This window comes from Aotus nancymaae, unplaced genomic scaffold (genome assembly GCF_030222135.1).
Source record: "Aotus nancymaae isolate 86718 unplaced genomic scaffold, 86718_ANA_hifiasm-v0.15.2.pri h1tg000075l, whole genome shotgun sequence".
NCBI classification, from domain to species: domain Eukaryota; kingdom Metazoa; phylum Chordata; class Mammalia; order Primates; family Aotidae; genus Aotus; species Aotus nancymaae.
Genome location: NW_026988490.1, coordinates 2,701,220 through 2,719,910, shown reverse-complemented (window position 1 = coordinate 2,719,910; position 18,691 = coordinate 2,701,220). Strand labels below are relative to the sequence as shown.

Sequence of the window (18,691 nt, the reverse complement as noted above, 5' to 3'; positions counted from 1 at the left end):
TGATTTCTAATTTAATTGCAATGAGATGATACTTCGAATATCAAATGACTTGCGAAGTTTGTTTTATGACCCAGAATATATTTTTGTTATGAAGGTACCATATGCACTTGTGCCTTCTGCTGTTTTTAGGTAGAATGTTCTGTAAACGTCATTTAAATCCGGTTGGTTCGTGGCACTGTCTAGTTTTTCTATATCTTTGTTGATTTTCTACCTGGTGGTTTCATGTATTACTGAGGCATGGATGTTGAAGTTACCAACTTTAACTGTGGATGTATCTATTTCTGTTTTCAGTTTTGTCTGGTTTTGCTTCATGTATGTTGCTTCTGTTGTTTGGTGCATATGTATTTAGAACTCTTAGATCTTCTTGGTAAATTTACCCTATTTCTCTTTTTGTAGTGTAACTTTGTCCCTGGTAATTTTTGGTTCTCTGGAGTTGACTTTTCTGATAAAAACAAATCAACCTTCCACAATCTGCTCAGAATGTGTATTCTGCCACTTCATTTGGAACACATAGCTAGCTGTTAACATCTTATAGATTCCTTTACCCTCTCCACTTCATCGCTTTCTTATACGTACATGGAGAATTCCATCAGACACGTATATATTTTTTCCTTTTATATATCAAACACAGTTTGAAGGATTTAAAATGAAAAGAACAATCTATTCTATATTTTAAAATATTTTTCCTTTTATATATCAAACATATTTTGAAAATTTTAAGTTTAAAAGAATATTCTATTTCCTAATACATCCACCATTTCTCTCCTTTCCCTTCATTTCTGATGCTCCACATTTCCTCCTGATATCATTCTCCTTCTGTTTTAACACCTTCCTTGAGTAATTTTTAAGAGTGGTCAGCTGGCAGCAGATTCCTACTTTCCTTCATCTGAGAGTGTCTTTATTCCTGAAGGATATTCCTACTGAATTTGGCAGCCTTTCCTCTCAGCACTTGAAAAATGTCATGCCTCCTCTTTCTGGCCTCCATGGTTTCTGATGAGAAAGCCACCATTATTGAATCACTGTTCAACTATAGTTTATGTGTCATTTTTATCTGACTGCTTTTACATTTTTTGTAGAAAAATGTAATGTGGCATGACCCTATTGAGTTTTGCTTAGCTTCTGAAATCTTTAGGTTTTAGTCCTTTGCCAAAGTTTGGGAGTTTTCAACTAATTTCTTCAATTTTTTTTTTTAGCATCCCATTCTCTTATCCTTCTTAAATGACAAGCATTTCAGATTTTGTCATTTTTCCTTAGGTTCCTTTACCTTTGCTCTATTTTCTTCAGTATTTTTCTCTCTGTTGTCAGTTTTGATAATTTCTACTTATCCATCTTCAACTTCACTTAACTTGATCAATATGCCGTCTCCATTCCCCCACTGAAGTTACCCTACAAGTTTTCGTTGTAGTTATTTTGATACAAATATGCAGGAGACCAGAGACCCCCATGGGTGAAACAGGAGGATTTTATTAAGGTGGCCACAGGCTCAGGAGATTAGCATCCCAAGACTGAGCGCCTAACAGAGACAGGGCTTGACTTTCTATACCTCCAGGATGACGTAGCAGCTAACAGGTTTACAGAAGCCAGAACAAAGAACAGTTAACTCATTTGTAATATGTCTTGTGATGTACGTTACATTTGAAAATAGCATGCTGAGAAACGCACTGCACATTCTTTGGGTGTTATCTTGTCCTGTGACCTTGCAGCTGGTCTGCGAGAAAAACAAGAGTCTCGAGATGCCTGGAAACTTGCTGAGAATGTGGGGAGTACAGAGAAGGCAGGTTTTACAGGGAGAGAGTTAATTTCAAGCAGAGCTGGGGATTAGGTTTTACACTGAACACAACACAGTAAACATTACGCAGCAATTAGACTACTATTGTTATTATTTAATTTCCCTTTTCAATTTCTCATTTCTAAAATTTCCAGCTGGTCTTTTTTCTTAATCTCAATTTCTTTGCTAACTTTTGTTTTTAACATTTGCTGAAATAATAATCCAGGTGGTTTCTTTGAATGTTTACTTATTTATTTATTTTTAGATTTTTAAAATTTTTATTTTCTTTTTTATTATTCATGTATTTATTTATTATACTTTAAGTACTGGGGTACATGGCAGATCGTGCAGGTTTGTTACAAAGTTATACACATGCCACGGTGGTGGTTTGCTACATACATCGCCCCATCACCTATATTAGGTATTTCTCCGTTGCTATCTCTCCCCAACCCTCCCACTCCAAGCTATTCCTCCCCTAGCCCCCCACCCCCCAGGCCCCGGTGTGTGATGTTCCCCTCGCTGTGTCCATGTGTTCTCATTGTTCAACACCCACTTTTGAGTGAGAACATGTGGTGTTTGGTTTTCTGTTCTTGTGTCAGTTTGCTGAGGATGATGGTTTCCAGTTTCATCCACGTCCCTGCAAAGGACATGAACTCATCCTTTTTTTGACTTTTTGACTATTTTGTAATATCTAGCTTAAAATGCAAACATATGTACTACTGTACAAAAACAATTGATTTCTCTATATCCTTATTCTATCAACTTCCTTCTATTTTAAAAATTTTAAATCTTTTTTATCTTTTAAGCTTTTTGTTAAAACCAAGACACAAACACATACATTAGCCTAGGCCTACAGAGTGTCAGGTTTTTCCATGTCACTATCTTACAACTCCACACCCTGCCCCACTGGAAGGTCTTCAGGGGCAATAACACGCATGGAACCGTCATCTCCTATGATAATAACACCTTCTTCTGGATACCTCTGGAAGGACCTGCCTGAGGCTGTCTTACAATGAATTTTTATTTTTTAAGTAGAAGGAATACACTTTACAATAGAGATAAAATGTATAGTAATGTAAATACATAAACTAGCAATGTAGTTATTTATTACTATTATAAATAACATCCTCTAAGGGTTAGGGGTGTCTGGTTCCAACTCCCCAGTCAGCTGCACATAATTGTCTGTGATACACTTTCACATGATTGACAGCCCAGTAGGTTACAATGACTACGATACCACTAAGCGATGGAAACTTTTCATCTCCATTCTAATCTTATGTGACCACGGTCACATATGTGGTCCACTGTTGACTGAAACATCGCTATGCAGCACGTGACTATTCATATTTATAGAAGTTGTTGTATGAACCATCTTGCTTACCATTTCCGGTTCTTTTTATTTATTCCTATGGAGTCAAATTAGCACCTGGTGTCAGTATCTTATACTCAATACAGTTGTTTCCAGCCACTTCCCTGTCTTACTGTATATGGCATTTCTATATGTTATAACCACAATACAATTATATACGTATTGTTTGATGTAACTGCTTTTTAAGTCAGTTAACAGAAGAAGAAGAAATATGCATGTATCATGTCTTTCGTAATTACATAATCACCTTTACTCACACCTTTGCCTTTTTCATGTGGATTTAAATTACTGTCTAGGGTCATGCTTTCAGCCTGAAGAATGTCCTTTATTATATCTCATAAGGCAGGTCTTCAAGTCAGGTGCAGCTGAGGGGACAGAGGCTCCCTCTCCATCCAGGTCCTGCTCACCAAGGGCAAGAACTCTACCCCTGGCACGGAAAGCCAAAAACGAGGGCCCCATTGACCCTTGCCACAGTTCACTTGTGGGGTGAAGGTTCCACACCAGGAAGGGCAAAGCTAGGAAGGGCCGCCATTTTCCCCAGTGCCAGAAAGTGGAGCAGAGAGAGGCATTCTGGGAAAAGCAGAATGCGACTGTCCCCACTCTGTGAAGTGGCACAGATCACACCTACACTTTCCCCCTTTTAGGAGTGGGACTCAGGGTGCATCTATTTCGACTCCACTTTTACTCTCTGGCTGTAGCTTGCACTATAATTTTTGACTCCCATGCCTGTAGGCCTGCCTAGAACTTCTGCTGACAGTCTCAGCATATTGTCAACAGCTTCTTTTCCAAGTCAGAAGATGCTCCTAAAATAACGTGGCCCTAACTGCCTGGCTACCCACCGTGATTGTTTTTTCACTTAAACTTTATTCCAGAAGCTTTCACAGCCATCTCTCATCTCAAGCAGGATCTTGATACTTTGTCCAGCCTTTGTGATTACCTTCATTGGGACCCTTGTTCTGATCTCCCTCATTCACCATTATCAGAAGCAGAAGCCCAGCCCGTGTTTTTGAAATGGTTACAGGAGAGCTGAGGTCTAACAAAGCTCAAAACCTAAAGATGGTTAAATAAGGCTTTAGAGGAATAGAAAGATGCATGGTAACCAAGCACTTTCCCACCACAAGCTGGAGTACGATTCTAACATTAAGAACTGGAAAGAAAGGCAAAATAATAAAATTTAATTTAAAACTTTTTTTTTTTTTACTTTTGAGTGAAAATCCAGCAATGACTTTTGATGGGTTTCTCCTTAGAGGCACTTGGCTTTCAGATTAGTTCTAGAAAGTTTCTTCATTCACCCTGACTGTAACTCTTTCCCTGCAAAATTTTCTCAAGATTGGGTGAACAGATGCCCCAGAATCTGAACAGTCCTACATTTGTCCTTTGAGAACTGCACCTGGCCCTATCTTCTTCCCCTTTAGGGGGCTATTCTGACCATCCTGGGTTCCCATGAGGGCACATTGAGAGCGTGTCTTTTCCATTCTGGAATAACTTCTGTTGCACATTTTCTTCTTATAAGCATCCAGATCTGTGTGTAGGAGAGCTAGAACAGTGGTTGGCAAATTGGGACTTGTTTATGAAAGATTCTACAGACCACAGACAGAAGTGAGAGAGGTCACTGAAAAGAATACACCCTGTTTGATGCAACTGCTTTTTTAGTTATTTAAAAGAAGAGGAAGAGGAAGAGGAAAAGGAAGAGGAAGACGAAGAAGGAGGAGGAGGAAGAGGGAAGGAGGAGGAGGAGGGGAGGAGGAGGAGGGGAGGAGGAGGAGGAAGAGGGGAGGAGGAGAAGGAGGGGGAGGGGGAGAAGAAGGGGGAGGGATAGGAGGAGGGGAGGAGGAGGAGGACAGGGGAGGAGGGGGGAAGGTGGGGGAGGAGGAGGGGAGCAGGAGGAGAGGGAAGGAGGAGAAGGAGGGGGAGGAGGAGTGGGGGGAGGAGGAGGGGGAGGAGAAGGGGGAGGGGAGGAGGAGGGGGAGGAGAAGGGGGAGGGGAGGAGGAGGGGGAGGAGGAGGGGGAAGGAGAAGGGGGAGAAGGAGGGGGGAGGAGGAAGAGAGGGGAAGGAGGAGGAGGAGAAGGAGGGGTGAGAAGGAGGGGGAAGGAGGAGGAGAAGGGGGGAGGAGGGGAGGGGGAGGAGAGGGGGCAGGAGGCAGGAGGAGTGGGGGGAGGAGGAGGAGGAGGGAGGAGAAGGAGGAGGAGGGGAGGAGGGGGGAGGAGGGGAGGAGGGAGGGGGAGGAGGAGAAGGAGGAGGAGGGGGGAGGAGGGGAGGAGGAGGGAGAGGGGGGAGGAGGGGAGAAGGAGGGGGAGGGGAGGAGGGGAGGAGGAGGAGGAGGGGGGAGGAGGGGAGGGGGAGGAGGGGAGGAGGAGGGGGAGGAGGGGAGGAGGAGGGGGAGGGGGAGGGGGGAGAGGGGAGGAGGAGGGGGAGGGGGAGGGGGGAGAGGGGCAGGAGGGGGGAGGAGTAGGGGGGAGGAGGAGGGAGGAGAAGGAGGAGGAGGGGGGAGGAGGGGAGGATGAGGAGGAGGGGAGGAGGAGACAGCAGTGGCAGAAGAAGGGGAGGAGGAGGGGGAGGAGGGGAGGGGGAGGGGGAGGAGGCAGCGGTGGCGGAAGAAGGGGAGGAGGGGAGGAGGGGGAGGAGGAGGGGAGGAGGAGGAGGCAGCTGTGGCGGAAGAAGAAGAAAAGAGAAGGAAGATGGAAGAGGGGAAAGGAGGAGGAGGAGGAGGAAATAATATGCACAGTGGGGGCTATTCTGACCATTCTGATCATCACATTTACAGACGTGATTCTCAGAATGACCCGAGGGCTTGTTAAGGCACCAGCTGCTATAGCTTACCTCCAGAGTGCTAGATTATGGAAGTCCCAATTGCAGCCTGAGAATCTGCTTTCTAACAAGCTTCCTGGTAATGCCAGTGCTGCTGAGTCCAAAGACAACCCCTTAAGAACCACTGCACTGGAACAAATGAGCAATAAATGACATTGGCGAATAATTGTTTAAGATGGGGAAAAGAGGCCAGGTGTGGTGGTTCACACCTGTAATCCTAGCACTTTGTAAGGCTGAGGCAGGAGGATCCCTTAAGCCCAGAAGCTTGAGACCAGCCTAGGAAACATAGCTAAATGCCGTCTCACCCAAAAATACAAAAATTAGCTGGGCGTGGTGGTGCACACCTGTGGTTCCAGCTACTTGGGAGGCTGAGATGGGAGGATTGCTTGAGCCCAGGAGGCAGAGGCTGCAGTGAGCCATGATGAACCCACTGCACTCCAGCTTGGGTGACAGAGTGAGACTTGCCTAAAAAAAAGAAAGAAAGAAAAGGTACTAGGATACAGATGACAGGGCTCTGGGCTCCAGCGTGGACATGTGATATCTTCTCTCCTGTTGGGGGAAGCAGCAAAGGAGAAAGGACTTACAGGGCGCCTACATAAACTGATTATGAGTAGCACATCAGCAAACTGCGGGAGGCCTCTGGGGAGACAGACTTCTCCCCATGCCTCATGTTCCGGTGCAGGGTGACCCCGGCTCTGTTACCATAAACATCGTGCTCGAGGATGTGAAACCCCTTCGTAGCACCATGACGTAACCAGACTTGTAGGCCCCCCGTAAGGCCCACGTTCCACCAGCTGCACAGAGATAATAGGCTAAAGAGAACCACATGTTCTTGTTTTTTGAAACTCCCAAACCGCCACTGTTATCAATCTTCAGAATGACTCACCAGTTCTAGCTCACTGATTCAGTTCCGGCTCACTGATTCACCCCACCAACACTCCACCCCTACCTATAGATCAAAGTGGTTGTAACCAATAAACACTGTGGGAGATCAGGGCTCAGTACACCTGATGGCCCCCAGTCCCACTTTTTGCATTCTTAATCTGTCTTTTTATCATTCCTTTCCTTTGTTACCACTGAACTCGGGGTACCCACGGGTTATGTGGGGGCTGGTTCCCTACATTCTGGCACCCAGTGTGGGGTGGCTTCAAGGATTCCGGTGAAGGCACGCCTGAGCATGGTAAAGAGGAGGAACGACAAACAGGACTCCCAAGGACGAAACTAATCATTGCTACGGGTGAGTAGACACACTTGGAGGACACCAGGGTAACCATCAGACAAACTGGAAGCAAGTATGCTACGTACTCTCATTTAGTAAAACACCTCTTAAGGAGAGGGAGCATGTGATACTGTCCTCTCCCTTCTGACTGGAATGTTCTTCCCCAAATACGGGGATGGCTAACTCCCTCAAATGTTTCATACTCAATAGAGCCAATTCTGACACCCTATTTTAAATTGCAATCCCACCCTCCCACTCTACACCCTGCTTATGTGGTTCTATCACTTGTCACATGCACAGACACATCCCATACTTTTCTTATTTATAAGCTTTGGTTTTTATGGCCTATGTTTTCCCTTGAGAATGTAGCTCCCTAGAGAAGGGGATTCTCGTCTGTTTAGATCACTGATGTGTATTTCCCAAGAACGAAAATTAGTATCTGCCCTGTAGTAGATACTCAATAAATATGTGCACAAATGAATAACTTTTAACATTTCATTTGCAAGTTGAATATGCATAATCCCTCTAGTGCCTTCCAGTTCTCCAGTCTTATTGACTGATTGATTGATTGAGGCAGAATCTCACTCTGTCGCCCAGGCTGGAGTGCAGTGGTACAATCTCAGCTCATTGTAACCTCCGTGTCCCCCAGGTTCAAGTGATTCTCATGCTTCAGCCTCCCAAGCAGCTGGGATTATCTGCCATGCCTGGCTAATTGCTTTTGTATGTTTAGTAGAGATGGAGTTTTGCCATGTTGGTTAGGCTGGTCTCCAACTCCTGGCCTCAAGTGACCCATCAGTCTTGGCCTCCCAAAGTGCTGACATTACAGGGGTGAGCCACCATGCCTGGCCCCAGCTCTCAAGTCTTAACCTCTAACTGTTCTCCCTCCACTCCCTCTAGCATTTACTCCCAATTAAACCACTGTTGCATCAATGATATTTTTTATCAGATCTTTGTTATGTAATGTTGCAATTCCACTCAGATTCCCTCCGTGCATTCTAAATCTAATTCTATTCACATCATTTCTCCAATTTCTAGTTACTCTTCATCTCACACTCACCACCATCATCTTTGGTAGAAATAAATTAAGGAAATTTCCTCTGAATTTCACAACAAATGGCAACATTAGTAGCAGTCAGTAATCCCTTAGCTTCTAAAGATGTCAGGTATTCAGGTTCACTGCATCAGCCCGGGAACCTTCGTGGTATTTTTAATGAATGCATTTTCCATGTCTTATACTTTAAGCCATTGGTTCTGGATCAGAGCTTTCTATATGTCTCCTCCTGTAAGATCATTAATGACTAACATCAACACTGTGAGGTAGAGAAAGTGTAGTCTACCCAGGATCAGCAGATCTCCCAGTTGCTATGGAAATAGTCCTGATTCCTTTTCCCTTTGTCCTTGGTCTGCAATCTCTTCTGATGCTGCTGCTGCTGCGATAGAAATAGTCTGCATCCTGGTAGCTATAGTAACAACTTGGGAAAAGTTGCTTTTCACATTGTTGCTTCTCCCCCATCTGTCTGCTCAGACACAGTCTTCATTTCAGCTAACTGAAGGGAATTATTATTTAGGCAACAATCACGGGCATGTACCCTGCCCTATCCTTATGTGCAGATGTCTCAGTGACACTTGGAGGGTCAGTTATGCGGGGAGGCACCGCCATACCTTTCTCTCTCACATACATCTGATGCATATCCAAATTTATTGAACATAGAAAAAAAGCGCTAGGCTCTCCTCTCTATTGGAGAGCTGATCCAACAGTGTGTAGACACATACGTGTGAGGTCAGACCATGTGGGTTCACAATTTCCACTCTGCTACTGAGCATGCATGTGTTTCTTCTTCAATTCACTTTAAAGAAGTTCAATGATTTTGAAAAAATTTGGAATATGAACTCTAAAAAGACAAGATATTCATTTTCTTTAAAATGTTTTCATGAAATAAGGAACTTCTGAAATGGACTGTTTAGTTCAGCTTTTCATCTTGAAATTAAATAGAAACTAGTGTTTTAAAATAAGCTCATCTGCTGCCATGTTGATGGATTTCAGTGGGACTCAGTTATGTGGGGAGTGATCATAGACGGGAATGATTATACTGATTAATGTTTAGCACAAAAGCCAAGGTTAAGCTAAAATTTCATCCAAGCACAAGACAGACATTAACATACAAAGCATGAAGACTCAAGAACAACCTACAGTGAATTTAAAATAACATCCTTAGAATATGTGATCTCCAAAGTCACATAGAAAGCCATATTCATCCCCAAATCTAAAGCCATTAACCATTGACCTACTTTCATAAGTATGAGTTACATCTAACTTTAGAATACTCAATTATGAAATTTTGCTGAACATCTTGGGAATATTTAGCACAAACAGTTTAGCAAAAATACACACACACACACTCCATATATGAAATTATCTGTGAATATCATCCTTCTACAATTACTGAAAGAGGCGTTACAAGAAAATAGGAGCATTTCCCTGGCTATTGTAGTACTTATAATTCATTGTACAATTTAGCAACCTCTAAATGCATTTTCCATGCTTTACTATTTATTTTCTTAATATTAAACTTTTAGAAGAGTTTCATATTTACAGAAATATTGCAATGGTGCAGCACAGTTACACATTCCACAACTACTTTTTCTTATTATTAATGTATTACACTAGTATGGTATATGTGCTACAACTGATGGACCCGTATTTCTACACTAGTATTACTGACTAGAATGTATATTTTGTTCAGATTTCCTTAGTTTTTCTTTTTTTTTTTTTTTTTTTTGACAGAGTTTCGCTCTTGTTACCCAGGCAGGAGTGCAATGGCCCGATCTCGGCTCACTGCAACCTCCGCCTCCTGGGTTCAGGCAATTCTCCTGCCTCAGCCTCCTGAGTAGCTGGGATTACAGGCACGCACCACCATGCCCAGCTAATTTTTTGTAGTTTTAGTAGAGATGGGGTTTCACCATGTTTACTGGGATGGTCTCGATCTCTTGACCTCGTGATCCACCCGCCTTGGCCTCCCAAAGTGCTGGGATCACAGGCGTGAGCCACTGCCTTAGTTTTTCTTAATACCATTTTCATGTTTGGATTTTGCCCACGACACCAGATCATATTTAGCCATCGAGTCCCTCTGAGGCCCCTCTTGGTTGTGACAGGTTTTCAGATTTTCTTTGTTATTCATGGCCTTGACAGTGTTGAGGCATGCTGGTCAAGACTTCTGCCAAATGTCCTTCAGCTGTGATCTTTCTGTTGTTCCTCTCATGGTTAGATTGGGGCTATGGTCATGGGGGACACACAGAGGTGCGGTGGTATTCTCATCTGTCACAGCAAGGGTGCGGCCATGACTTAGCACTGCTGACGTTACCCTTCATTACCTGCATAAGATCATATCGGCCAGCTTTCTCCACTGTAAAGTCACTTGTTTGCTCCCTTTACATATTCTATTCTTTAAAAGAAAATCATTTTGCTGAGCCCACACTCAACTGTGTGTGTGGAGGGGGCAGTTAAACTCTACTATCTCTTAGCAAGAAGTACCAACATAAATTATTTGAAATTTTTCTGTATAGCAGATTTGCTTCTTCTAATGTCTTTATTTGATCTTTTATTTATATCTATATGAGTTCATCAATATTTATTTTATATTTTGGCTTATAATCCAATATTACTTTATGGATTTTATGGCTGAGAATCTTCAAGCTTCGGCCATGAAGAGGTCTCTCAGGTGGCTTCGACATACCTCCAACAGTGCATCTTCTGTTTTGTTTAATTTTAGCACTTCCTTGCTTCCTGGCACTAGAAGGTGTTAAAGAGTCTTCTGATATATTTCCTTCTCCAGCAACAGGATCAGCTCTTTCTCCAAGGGGCTCTGGTTCCTTTTATTAGAGATTGGAACTATAAAGCGATATCTGGGTACTAAGTATGCCTGTTATTCCTAGAGTCTCATTCTTCCCAGCCCAAACAAGGAAACGTATGTGTTTGTAGTAGTCCATGTGTATACATGTATCTATAAACATTTCTATATGTAATCATCTATATCTGTATTCAGCTAAGTGTGAGCTCATACTGACATCTCCAACTCTAAATCATTAACACATATATAATTCTAGCCACCTCCCCTTGTTTATCTGTAAACTCTCATTCCAACTGTGAGAAACCCAGCTCCTACCATCTTCTATCGATTCACTTAATTCCAGTATAGTTCAGTCTGAGTATACTGCACAGTGGAATCAGAATCGTGAGACCATAGCGTCATGGACACAACTTGATCAACTAGAGCACGGTGCTATGCACAGTTCTAGATTCTTGGTCTTAAATCTTACAGACTCCACTCATTTACAGATAGTTAGGGCAGCAGATTTTCCCCACCCCCATCACTAAGACTGTTTCATTTGTAAATAGTTAAGATTATTTCATTATATTCCACATTCATTATAGGTAGACTTAACAGTCTAATACAGATAACAAGGTAGAGTGCCAGTGAACTCAAAGATAGATCATCCAGTTTAAAGAAGAAAGAAAATTAGTTAAAATAAAAATATACAGAGGCTCAGGGACTTGTTAGATTTAAACTTTTGTGTAACTGGAATCTCAGAAAACCAGAGTAGAGGCATGGAATGAACAGAAAGCAATTGAAGAAATAATGTACAAATACAAACCTAAGTGGGTCAAGGGGAAAAGTCACACATCTAAGATGCAGAGAAAACCCAAGCAAGACAAATATGAAGATGATCTTGTCTAGGTGTATCGCAAGCCAACCGGTGAAAACCATAGATAAAATAAAATCTCAAACACAGTAACAAAAGATATTGTATATATACAGAGGAGTAATGATTTCATCTCAAAGTTAGGAAAGAACATGTTGGAACATTTTTCAAGTGCAAAAAGAATTCTAACTAAGAATTCTATATGCAATGACCATATCCTTGTAAAGTTAGTGTAAAACAAAGGCCTTTCAAACAAGAGAACTAAAGGAATTCATTGCCAAGAGACTTACACTACAGGAAATGATGAACGTTCTTCAGGCTGAAGGAAAACGACATTGCGTAGAAACTTGGAAGAGCTTCAGAACTAGTATATAACTGGGCAGATAAAAATAATAATATTTTCAATTTTTCCTCTTGCTTTCTTTTTCTTTTTTGTTTTCTTTCGAGACAGAGTTTCACTTTTGTTGCCCAGGATGGAGTGTAATGGCATCATCTCAGCTCACTGCAACCTCTGCCTCACAGGTTCAAGCAATTCTCCTGCCTCAGCCTCCCAAGGGAGTTGGGATTACAGGCACCTGCCACCACACCTGGCGAATTTTCATATTTTTAGTGGAGATGGTGTCTTACCACGTTGGCCAGACTTGTCTTAAACTCCTGACCTCAGGTGATCCACCCTCCTCAGCCTCCCACAGTGCTGGAATAACAGACGTGAGGCACTGCACCTGGCCATTTTAATTTCTTTATAAAACACATGACACACTTGAGTGAAAACTAGATGCTCCCATGTAAAAGAATGCAGACAAAATACCTGCAACAACTGTAGCATAAAGTATGGGGGAGGGGCGGTAAACAGGCTTCACAGGTTTAAGATTTCTACTTTCTGTGGAGGAGGGGCATCCGCCATTACAGAGGCAGCCTGCAGTTGCCGGGCAACCTGCCATCGCCAAGGCAACCCGCCATTACAGAGAGAGTCCCTTACTACAGAGGGGGTCAACATAGCAGAAGCAGTTCTAACTATACCCGTATAAACAGGACTGCAGGGAAGTTCACACGGCAGCGGGGCGGAGCCCACAGCAGCTCAGCGAAGCCTCTGCAGGCTAAGAGTGACTAGGCTGCCACCTTGTGGGTAGGGAAAATGGCAGCAGCACAGTGGAAACTCATAAAGCCCTAACTCCCTGGGACAGAACAACTGGGGAGAAAAAAAAGGGGTTTATGAGTTCTGCTGCTGCAGACTTAAACTAACCAAAATCAGAAAGTCAACAACTACGAAGTCGACAGGTGGATAAATCCACAAAGATGGGAAGAAACCAGCGCAAAAAGGATGAAAATACCCGAAACCAGAACACCTCTCCTCCTACAAGGGAGCACAACTCCTCACCAGCAAGGGAACAAGACTGGATGGAGAATGGGTGTGATGAAATGACAGAATCAGCCTTCAGAAAGTGGATAATAAGAAACTTCCATGAGCTAAAAGAACATGTTCTAACCCAATGCAAAGAAACTAAGAACCTTGAAAAAAGACTTGATGAAATGCTAACGAGAATGGACAACTTAGAGAGGAATATGAATGAATTGATGGAACTGAAAAACACAACACGAGAATTTCGTGAAGCATGCACAAGTTTCAGCAGCCAAATTGACCAAGCAGAAGAAAGGATATCAGAAGTCGAAGATCAACTCAATGAAATAAAACGAGAAGGCAAGATTAGAGAAAACAGGGTAAAAAGGAATGAACAAAGTCAACAAGAAATATGGAACTATGTGAAAAGACCTAATCTACGTTTGATAGGTGTGCCTGAAGGTGACAAAGAGAATGCATCCAAGCTGGAAAATACTCTTCAGGATATTATCCAGGAAAACTTCCCCAACCTAGCAAGGCAGGCCAATATTCAAGTCCAGGAAATACAGAGAACACCACAAAGATATTCCTCTAGAAGAGCAACCCCAAGGCACATAATCGTCAGATTCACCAGGGTTGAAATGAAGGAGAAAATACTAAGGGCAGCCAGAGAGAAAGGTCGGGTTACCCACAAAGGGAAGCCCATCAGACTCACAGCAGATCTCTCAGCAGAAACCCTACAAGCCAGAAGAGAGTGGGGGCCGATATTCAACATCCTTAAAGAAGAGAACTTTCAACCCAGAATTTCATATCCAGCCAAACTAAGCTTCATAAGTGAAGGAAAAATAAAATCTTTTGTGAACAAGCAAGTACTCAGAGATTTCATCACCACCAGACCAGCTTTACAAGAGCTCCTGAAAGAGGCACTACACATAGAAAAGAACAACCAGTACTAGCCACTCCAAAAACACACAAAATGGTAAAGAGCATCAACACAATGAAGAATCTGCATCAAACAACAGTCAAAACAGCCGACTAGCATCAAAATGGCAGGATCAAATTCACACATAAAAATATTAACCATAAACGTAAATGGACTAAATACCCCAATCAAAAGATACAGACTGGCAAATTGGATAAAAAGCCAAAACCCATCAGTGTGCTGTATCCAGGAAACCCATCTCACATGCAAGGATACACAAAGGCTCAAAATAAAGGGATGGAGAAAGATTTACCAAGCAAATGAAGAGCAAAAAAAAGCAGGAATTGCAATTCTCATCTCTGATAAAATAGACTTTAAAGCAACAAAGATCAAAAGAGACAAAGAAGGACATTACATAATGGTAAAAGGATCAATGCAACAAGAAGAGCTAATGATCCTAAATATATAAGCACCTAATACAGGAGCACCCAGATACATAAGGCAAGTTCTTAAAGACTTACAAAGAGACTTAGACTCCCACACAATAATAGTGGGAGACTTCAACACACCATTGTCAATATTAGACAGATCAACGAGACAGAAAATTAACAAGGATATCGAGGACTTGAACTCGGACCTGGACCAAGCAAACCTAATGGACACTTACAGAACTCTCCACCCCAAATCCACAGAATATACATTCTTCGCAGCACCACATCACACCTACTCTAAAATTGACCACATAATTGGAAGTAAATCACTCCTCAGCAAATGCAAAAGAATGGAAACCATAACAAACAGTCTCTCGGACAACAGTGCAATCAAGTTAGAACTCAGAATTCAGAAACCAACCGCACAGCTTCATGGAAAATGAACAACTTTCTCCTGAATGTTGACTGGATAAACAATGAAATGAAGGCAGAAATAAAGATGTTCTTCAAAACCAACGAGAATGAAGACACCACATACCAGAATCTCTGGGACACATTTAAAGCAGTCTCCAGAGGAAAATATATAGCAATAAGTGCCCACATGAGAAGAAAGGAGAGATCTAAAATTGACACCCTATCGTCAAATTTGAAAGAGCTAGAGGAGAAAGATCAAAAAAACTCAAAACCTAGCAGAAGACAAGAAATAACTAAGATCAAAGCAGAATTGAAGGAGATAGAGACACGAAAATCCCTACAAAAAATCAATAAATCCAGGAGCTGGTTTTTTGAAAAGATCAACAAAATAGACAGACCACTAGCCAGACTAATAAAAAAGAAAAGAGAGAATAACCAAATAGATGCAATAAAAAATGATAAAGGGGATATCATCACAGATGCCACAGAAATTCAAACCATCATCAGAGATTATTACAAACAACTCTATGCACATAAATTAGAAAACCTGGAAGAAATGAATAAATTTCTGGACAGTTGCCTCCTCCCAAGCCTAAACCAGGAAGAAGTCGAAACCCTGAAGAGACCAATAACAAGGTCTGAAGTCAAGGCAGCAATTAAGAGCCTACCACCCAAAAAAAGCCCAGGTCCAGATGGGTTCACAGCCGAATTCTACCAGACATACAAAGAGGAACTGGTACCATTCCTTCTGAAACTATTCCAAATAATCCAAAAAGAGGGAATCCTTCCCAAATCATTTTATGAGACCAACATCATCCTGATACCAAAACCCGGCAGAGACTCAACAAGAAAAGAAAACTACAGGCCAATATCCATGATGAACATAGATGCAAAAATCTTCAATAAAATACTGGCAAGCCGATTACAACAGCACATCAAAAAGCTTATCCACCATGATCAAGTAGGCTTCATCCCGGGGATGCAAGGCTGGTTCAATATACGCAAGTCTATAAATGGAATTCACCGCATAAACAGAACCAAAGACAAAAACCACATGATTATCTCAATTGATGCAGAGAAGGCCTTCGACAAAATTCAACAGCCCTTCATGCTAAAAACCTTCAATAAACTAGGTGTTGACGGAACATATCTCAAAATAATAAAAGTTATCTATGACAAACCAACAGCCAATATCATACTGAATGGGCAAAAACTGGAAGCATTCCCTTTGAAATCTGGCACTAGACAAGGATGCCCTCTCTCACCACTCCTATTCAATATAGTACTGGAAGTTCTAGCCAGAGCAATCAGGCAAGAAAAAGAAATAAAGGGTATTCAATTAGGAAAGGAGGAAGTCAAATTGTCTCTATTTGCAGACGACATGCTTGTATATCTAGAAGACCCCATCATCTCATCCCAAAATCTCCTGAAACTGATAAGCAACTTCAGCAAAGTCTCAGGATACAAAATCAATGTGCAAAAATCACAAGCATTCCTATACACCAATAACAGACATAAAGAGAGCCAAATTAAGAACGAACTGCCATTCACAGTTGCTACAAAGAGAATAAAATACCTAGGAATACAACTAACAAGGAACGTAAAGGATCTCTTCAAGCAGAACTACAAACCACTGCTCAACGAAATAAGAGAGGACACAAACAGATGGAGAAACAGTCCATGTTCATGGTTAGGAAGAATCAATATCGTGAAAATGGCCATACTGCCCAAAGTAATTTCCAGATTCAACGCTATCCCCATCAAGCTACCAATGACCTTCTTCACAGAACTGGTAAAAACCACCTTAAACTTCATATGGAACCAAAAGAGAGCCCGCATAGCCAAGTCAATTCTAAGCAAAAAGAACAAAGCAGGAGGCATCACACTACCAGACATCAAATTATACTACAAGGCTACAGTAATCAAAACAGCATGGTACTGGTACCAAAACAGAGATATAGACCAATGGAACAGAACAGAGGCCTTGGAGGCAACACTACACATCTACAACCATCCGATCTTTGACAAACCTGATAAAAACAAGCAATGGAGAAAGGATTCCCTGTTTAATAAGTGGTGTTGGGAAAACTGGCTAGCCATATGCAGTAGGCAGAAACTGGACCCCTTCCTGATACCTTACACTAAAATTAACTCCAGATGGATTAAAGACTTAAACATAAGACCTAACACCATAAAAACCCTAGAAGAAAACCTAGGCAAAACCATTCAGGACATAGGCGTAGGCAAGGACTTCATGATCAGAACACCAAAAGCATTGGCAACAAAAGCCAAAATAGACAAATGGGACCTAATCAAACTCCACAGCTTCTGCACTGCGAAAGAAACAGTCAACAGAGTGAATCAGCAACCAATAGAATGGGAAAAAATTTTTGCAGCCTACCTATCTGACTAAGGGCTGATATCCAGAACTTAAAACGAACTAAAACAGACTTACAAGAAAAAAACAAACAAGCCCATTCAAAAATGGGTGAAGGATATGAACAGACACTTTACAAAAGAAGACATACATAAGGCCAACAAGCATATGAAAAAATGCTCATCATCACTGGTCATTAGAGAAATGCAAATCAAAACTACATTGAGATACTATCTCACGCCAGTTAGAATGGTGATCATTAAAAAATCTGGAGACAACAGATGCTGGAGAGGATGTGGAGAAATAGGAACACTTTTACACTGTTGGTGGGAGTGTAAATTAGTTCAACCATTGTGGAAGACAGTGTGGCGATTACTCAAGGACCTAGAAATAGAAATTCCATTTGACCCAGCAATCCCATTACTGGGTATATATCCAAAGGATTATAAATCGTTCTACTATAAGGACACATGTACACGAGTGTTCACTGCAGCACAGTTTACAATAGCAAAGACCTGGAACCAACCCAGATGCCCATCGATGATAGACTGGACAGGAAAAATGTGGCACGTATACACCATGGAATATTATGCAGCCATCAAAAACGATGAGTTCGCGTCCTTTGTAGGGACATGGATGAACCTGGAAATCATGATTCTCAGCAAACTGACACAAGAACACAAAATCAAACATCGCATGTTCTCACTCATAGACGGGTGTTGAACAATGGGAACACATGGACACAGGGAGGGGAGCACTATACACTGGGGTCTGTTGGGGGAAAGTCGGGGGGACAGCGGGGGGTGGGGAGGTGGGGAGAGATAGCATGGGGAGAAATGCCACATACAGGTGAAGAGGAGGAAGGCAGCAAATCACACTGCCATGTATGCACCTATGCAACAATCTTGCATGTTTTTCACATGTACCCCAAAACCTAAAATGCAATTAAAAAAAAATTTAGAAAAAGAAAAAAGATTTCTACTTTTTGTTTGAGAGGTACAACATTAAGTATAAGTAGGCTGTAATCGTTTAAGAGTTTATATGTTATTTATGTTTTCATTTTGTAATTGATTTTATAAAAAGAAAGCATCAAGTAACATATTAGGAATGAAAGAAAGGGTATAACCACAAATGTGTATGTTTTTAGAATCGGCAGAAGAATAGTACAAATAACCTAGTGTGGATACATTTAAAATTTCAGATGAAATAGACAATTCTCTCAAAATTCTTGATTATCAAAATTGACCTAAGGATAAATTGATGCCATGAAGCCACCATTTGTAACCTAAAATAACTAAAATTGTTGTAATAGGTCTTGTCTGTGCCATCATGTAATCCTCAC

At 41.8% G+C, this 18,691-nt stretch overlaps 1 protein-coding gene across 1 annotated transcript in view; it reads right to left on the bottom strand.

Moving 5' to 3' along the window:
• The window catches only part of GABRG3 (gamma-aminobutyric acid type A receptor subunit gamma3), a 549,201-nt gene that overhangs the window by 216,432 nt on the left and 314,078 nt on the right, over nt 1-18,691 (bottom strand). The gene's annotated exons all lie outside the window — the stretch shown is intronic.